General features: G+C 41.2%; 1 pseudogene; it reads left to right on the top strand.

The window, feature by feature from the left end:
• The first annotated feature begins 1700 nt into the window (after positions 1-1700).
• LOC114235094 (U1 spliceosomal RNA) lies at positions 1701-1846 on the top strand (annotated as a pseudogene).
• The last annotated feature ends 5207 nt before the right edge of the window (positions 1847-7053 follow it).

Here is a 7053-nt window from a genome sequence, read left to right as displayed (position 1 = left end):
GGAAGTTTTCTGTCATTATTTCTACAAGTAGGTTTTCAATATCTTACTCTCTCTCTTCTCCTTCTGGTACCCCATTGATGTGAATGTTGATGCATTTGAAGTTTTCCCAGAGGCTCCTTACACTATCTTCATATTTTTTTTTATTTTTTTTTCTCTTTTTATTAGGTGTTTTTTGCTTCCTCATATTCCAAATCATTGATTTGATTCTTGGAATTTTCTATTCTATTGTTGAATCCCTGTAAATCTCTTTCAGTTAGTGTATGCTTAATTTCTGACTGGTCTTTTTTCATGTCTTTGAAATTCTGATTAAGACCCTTGAAAGTCTCACTAAGTCCCTTGAAGCTCTCATTGATTTCCTCAAAGCTCTCATTAAGATCCTTGAGCAACCTTATAACCATTGTTTTGAACTTTGTACCAAGTAGTTTGCTTGCTTCCATTTCACTTAATTCTATTTCTGGAGATCTGTTCTTTTATTTGTGACATGTTTCTTTGTCTCCTCATTTTGGCTGCTTCCTTGTGTTTGTTTCTAATGTATTAGGTAGAGTTGCTATGCCTCCTGCAATCAGTAATAGTAGGTGCCCTGTAGGACTCAGTGGCTCAGCCTCCCCAATCACCTGAGCTGGGCCCTCTAGGTGCACCCCTGTGTGGACTGTGTACACAGTCTTGTTGTAGTTGAGCCTTGATTGCTGTTGGTGTCACTGGGAGGAGTTAACCTCCAGGCCAATTGACTGTGAGGATCAGCTGTGACTCTGGTGGAAGAGCAGCTGTGCAAGAGACCCCCCTGTGGAACAGGACTTGCTTCAGTGGGGATTTAGTGCTCACTGAGTCTGCCCCTTGCGTGTGTCACTTGTGAATGGTGTAGAATTGTAATCTGGTATGGTCTGAAGCTGTCCACTAGGTGCACTGGCTGTAGAGTTTCGTAGGAGGTTCAAAGTCAGCCACTGCCTGAGGTATCCCAATAGGAGCTACAGAGCGATCTGCTGATGGATGCTACTTGTGTTGGGCTTGGAAGTGCCCAGGCAAGGCCCAGCTATGAAGCAAGGCAGGCTGGTACTAGTGCTGGGTCTTCGGCCTCTTATTGATAGGTTTGGGGCATGCTGACACCAGCTGCTTGTTTAGGAGATTCTAGGAAAGTCTGAAGCCTGAGCGAGGACAGGCCATTCATAGGGAAAATCCACTACAAACATCTTGGGTGGGGCTGCAAATCGAATTGGGGGAGGGGGTTTCAGAGAATTATCAGTGTGGAGCAAACAGTGTGAACCATGCTGATGGAAATTCAGATATAGCCGCCAGTCAGCTCTGCAACAGGGGAGGTCACATCACAGAAACAATGACCCCTGTAAGCACCCCTGTCTGGGGGAAAGCCACCCCTGAGTTCCTGCCCAGATGCCAGATAATCCAGTTACTCCCCATATGTCCTTGGTTTCCCCATTGCCACTGACCAGCACTGGAGCTCAGAGGGAGAAGAACCATGTAATTTTGTGCACTGGCCCTTTAAGAGGAACTGCCAGCAGCCTCTGTCACTCAGCCACAATCCTGGCTCATTTTTACAGTCTGAAGTTATAGAAACTTCTCTTTCCAGCTTTGGAACCCTGGGATGGGTGTCTGGTGTAGGGCTGGGACCCCTTGTGGGTAGCCTCCGCAGAGGAGATATCCCTCCTGATTAAAAAAAAAAAAAAAAAAAAAAAAAAACACCTCACATACTTACCTGGAAGGGGAGATACCATGATCACGAAGGTGGTTTTCCCGGGGTAAGGCTTATCTATTGCACTCCGGAGGTGCTGACCCCTGCGATTCCCCCAAATGTGGGAAACTCAACCACATAATTTGTGGTAGTGGGGGCTTGCATTTAAAAAAAAAAAAACTCAAAAAAACCTCACATGGGTGTCAGACCAGCCAGTTCCACTCCTCTGCCTCCTACCAGTCTTGATGTGTTTTCTTCTTTACCTCTCTAGTTGTAGGACTTCCGTTCAACCAGATTTTAGGTGCCTCTGAATGATGGTTGTTCTGTATTTTAGTTGTAATTTTGATGTGATTGTGGGAGGCAGCCAGAACTGGTGTTTACCTATGCCACCATCTTGGTTCTCTTTATTTTGTTCATTAGATTCCACATATGAGTGAGATCATGTGATTCTTGTCTTTCTCTGACTGGTTTATTTCACTTAGCCTGATACTCTCCAGGTCCCACTATGCTATCTCAAAGAGTAAGAGATCCTTCTTTTTTACTGCTGCATAGTATTCAATGGTGTAAATGTACCACATTTTTTATTAAGATACTAATGTCAGAGGAAACTTATGCTTAGTCTATCTGACTTCTCTCAAACCAATGTGAAAGTTCTCTGATTATCGATACTGTAGCACTCAGACTCTCCGGAACCATTCCAAGTTCCAAAATTTCTATCTTATTATCCTCAAAGCCAATAAAATATGCCTCTCACTGTGTATTTTTATATCTAAAAATGCCTTTACACAGCTTTACGCACCCTAAGCAGCACTAAAGTCTAACTCCAGGAGCTGACGTTTTTACTGAAGAACCATGTCCCTCACCACATCTCTTGTCATCTTGTCTTCTTCAGTATGTGAGCTCCTTCAAAACAGACTTTCAAATCAAAAGTGATCCTTACAATATTGTTTCAGTTTTACAGATTCACTAAAAATTGAAACAATAGATACAAATGGAACAAATTCTCTACTTGTGTGCTGGAAAGTCTGCTCTCCAATTACACAAAATCCATGGGAGATTTTCCAAGATAGTAAAGAAAATCATTCCCCTTCCCAGTTTGTCATTGCAACTTGAATATGTGAATTTACCAGTAATTATTTAATCTTTTAAACCTCAGTTTCCTCATCTACAAAGTAGAGGTAATAATAGGGTCTATCTCATAGGAATGATATGATGATAAATGCATCAGACAAGTCTTCTAATATATACTGGAAAGTTAAAGTGGAGTAAAACATTATTTATGTGATAAAGGGAATTAGATAACAGAACTGAATGGAAAAAAAAAAAAAAAAACATCAGTGTGATGAGGGATCCCTAGAAAGATGAGGAGAAGCCAAAACAGGATGCTTCTGATGGGAGTTTTTGAGGATGACCATTGAACATAAACAAAACAGTAATGTGTGAAATGTTAGAAAGACCTAAGAGGCAAGACCACTATTAGAACCCAGTCAGAATGACAATTAGGCTGAATATAGAAACAGAAAACTAAAAAGAAGATTGCAAACGTGTGGCTTACTCACCGTCCATATTTGAGAGGTTAACAGGAGAGATAAAAAGCTGAGAACCTGAAGCAAAGCTTCACTGTCTAATCCTCCATGTCCCAGGGATTCTTGAGCTGTGGTGGCCATGAGGAGGTGCTGAGGTCCGGGGCAGAATCCCAGGGTCGGTCCATGTGAGGACCACCAGAACCATGGGGCAGTGTGGGCAGATGTACCTAGGGCATGTTTAGAAATCGAAAACCGACCACATTCAAGCCATACCTACCACAGAGCCTGGCCTACTGGAACTATGTACCTTTCAGGAGACAGTCTACTGCTTGAGAGGCGCCAGCTGGTACCCACTCCACAAGTGTTCCCACTGGAAGAGTGTAGAAAAGGAGTTGAAGACCTCACTCTCTTGATGCACAAGAATTCTCTCCAAACTGAATTGTTTTTACATAATAACCTGAAAGTTTCACAGGGTTCAAAGATGGCACTGCAATAGCATCCAGTTGCACAAGTACTGGTGAATTAATTCAAGCGTTTCTATGTACAGCTGAACATCAGCCATATTGAGTGCATGAAGCCCAAAGAGTGCCAAGCAATGTAGCTACTCTTCATTAAAAGATGAACCCAAGTAGATAAACACAGTAATAGGACATGTGCCTCCAAACCAGCAAGAAGACACCAGTTCCTGTTCCAGCCTAACATTATGTCACTTATGTAGGCTCCTTCTCTAGGCCTTTGTTTTCTCATTTGTAAAAGGAGGTATTGGGACTAGATAACCATTAAAATATTTCAATAACTTTCCACTTATAAATCAGGGTATGGTTTGTTTTCTGTGGTTTTTTTATTTGGGTTTATTTGTTTGTTTGTTTGTTTGTTTGAAGCTTCAACCACTATTTCCTGCTTTGACAAGATTCAGCACTACTTCCAGGAGCACAGCAACTGTCAAAGAAAGTTGGCTTCATGCCCAGAAATGGTCCTGAGTTGATCATGGGGCCCCTCGATACTAGAGAAAGTACTGAAAAACAGGAGACCTTTCCTCTAGCTTAGGTCAGGGTAGGGACCCATCTGACAGCAGAATAAATAATGTGGTTTTAATTTCTTCCTGTACTTCTCCCTCTAATCCAAAGCTGCCTCAGGTAGCTGCTGACTTCGGAAGAAAGTACTAAAAGTTTAAGCTATTTCAATGAAAACTATCAACAAGTCTAACTGTGAGGAATGTTTATTGAAAGGAAAAAAACAAATTCTGCAGTGTGCCTGAACCACAGATTGTCTGCAAAGTAGCCCATGCAGTACAGCTACATAAACTTTATTACCTCACAAAATCTGAGTCTTAAAATTATTGGCAAGAGCTTTCGTTCAGACTTTTTTTCCCCTTGAGTGCCCCAAATATAGGAGAATTAGTGCTATTGAATAACATACTGGGCACTTGCTTTTTGTAGAAGATACAACTATTCTTTGTACTTTGTTCTAGTCTCATAATTTAACTGCCACCTGAACAAGGAAGCAACTGCTTACATTTTTAATACACCTTAGCTGAAGAGTCAAACTAAATTCAGGATTGTTTGGTTCTTGAAAGGTCCTTGTCACCTTTGAATCTTTGATTCTCTACCCTCTTTAATATATATGTTTATGCAATCAGCACAGGAACAATTATTTAAAGTTTGGATTTTTTCTGAAATATGTTGTCTATTGAGTTCAAATAAAATGCAGAGCAGTATTTCAACATCTCACTGGCTTTGGAATTTGGATTCTGGATGGCAGATCTTACATTTTTATCCATTTTGTCTCAATTGTTAAGAAACCGTACATATGTATTCTTTTAAATTTACAGTCAGCCCTGAAATTACAATGTAATAGCCTTAAAGTGGTCCAACGTGCCTCTCATGGGAATGGATTATAATGGAACATAACAAGAAAGGCACTGAGCATTATTTGGAATGCAGCTTTGTTTCTATCCCGGTTTTATCCTTTGCCAATGTAGCCATTAGGGTATCTCTCCGTCTGTCTCTGCTCGATAGCAAGTTTACATTTATCCATGCACTAACCAGTCAGAAAGTTCTACTCCTGGAGAGCTGGGGCCCCTTGAGAAAACAGAAGCTTTCTGTTAAATAGTTTCTGATTCCAACAATGGAAGAAATGCTATAGGACAGTTTTATCACTCTTTTCACAAAATGTATTTCATGCCTCTTCCCTTAACCCTCCTGTAAGAGATCCAAAATGAACATCAAGACTAATAGCCTCTTCTAAATACATGAGAAGATATTTTACACCAGAGGGTATGATGAAGTGAGGTGCTACTTAATTCTTCAGCCTTCCAGAAGCACATGCTGTCACTCTTGATTATGTAAAAAATGTAACAATAAAATTAATAGTAATAATCACTTACAGTTATAAAGTAGTTATTACATACTCAGCACCATGCTCTGTACATACATGAGCTCATTTAACACAAACTCTAAGGGGCAGTATTGTCCCCCTAGAGGAAATTTAGTCTCAGCAAATTTAATTGATTTCTGAAGATCACATAAGGAAACCAGGTGGAACCAAGCTCTAAACCCAGACTGATCCTACAAGGGCACTCTTAGCCAGTCCTATATGCTGACAATAGTCAGAAGACATCTTAGAAAACTGGCAAATGACTTGGAATTAGTGTGATGAGGAAAGGACACTGGTGCTTAAATAGCTTTCTGAAGAATGTCTTTCAGGCAGAAAGCTGTCTTGATTATGCATACGCCTTACTACCCAAAAGAGTTGAGGTTTAGTAGATGTTTATTGTGTGCCATGCATTTTTCTAAGTATTTTACCTGTATTAACTCATTCAATCCTCATAACAGTTACTATTTTATATCACTTGCATGACCATCATGCAGACACAGACACAAGGCAGGTAGAAGTTAAGTAGCATGGGGAAGCCATGCAGCCAGAAAATGTGGAACTCGATTTGGAGCCAGGTTGTTTGGCCCTAGAGCCCACCCTCTAAATTCACACTCTGTGGCTATGGACATGTTGGTTTATGAAAATAAAAGACTAGGGACAGAACCCTAGTTGAGCAAAAATCAGACAATGAAATAGCTAAGCTGGTCTGCATAAGAAATTAACAGGAATTTGGGGATCTAGGAGAAGGAAAGAAATCATAGAGGGCCCAGAATCATCGCAGGAACCCGCCATCCAAAAGATGAACAAAAAAATCTCAGAGATCAAAATAGACATAGGACCATTCAAAAAGGAGATGTGTCATAGTTTATTGCAAGCTGTTTGCTTTGCTGCACTGCCAAGTAATCACGCCATGACACATAGAGTCTTGAAGGGGGCACTCTGGGTATTCATGGAGTTGGCAGAGAACCACAGTGTAGCAAAGGGCCAGTAAGCACAGGAGGTAAATTGGAAAAAGTCAACAGAGATGCTTGGGAAAAATGGAACCATCCCCCAGTGCTCTATAGAGATGAGATTACTGCCATAAATGGGATGGAGACACAAGCCAGAAATTTCACTCAGTCTTAACAGATAAGCTCAGTGCAAAAAGCTGGAGGTCTTGGGGACACTCAGACAGCTAAAATATGGGTTGGGTTAGAGTTAAAAGCTTCCGATTTCTAAAATTAAACACTCATTCAGGAAGTATTTATTGAGTGCCTACTGCATGACATCCTTGTTTAAAATAATAAGGATACAGCAGTGATCAAAACAAACTTGGTCTCTGCCCCCTTGGAGCTTATTATCTAACTAGAGGTCCAGTGCACAAATTTGTGCACCAGTGGGGTCCCTCGGCCTGGCCTGTGGGGTCAGGCTGAAACCAGCTCTCTGACATCCCCTGAAGGGTCCCGGATTGCAAGGGGGCGCAGGCCA

This window comes from Eptesicus fuscus, chromosome 2, assembly GCF_027574615.1.
Source record: "Eptesicus fuscus isolate TK198812 chromosome 2, DD_ASM_mEF_20220401, whole genome shotgun sequence".
Taxonomy (NCBI): Eukaryota; Metazoa; Chordata; class Mammalia; order Chiroptera; family Vespertilionidae; genus Eptesicus; species Eptesicus fuscus.
Note: the sequence above shows the minus strand (reverse complement) of the source record. Positions and strands in the feature narration are given on the sequence as shown.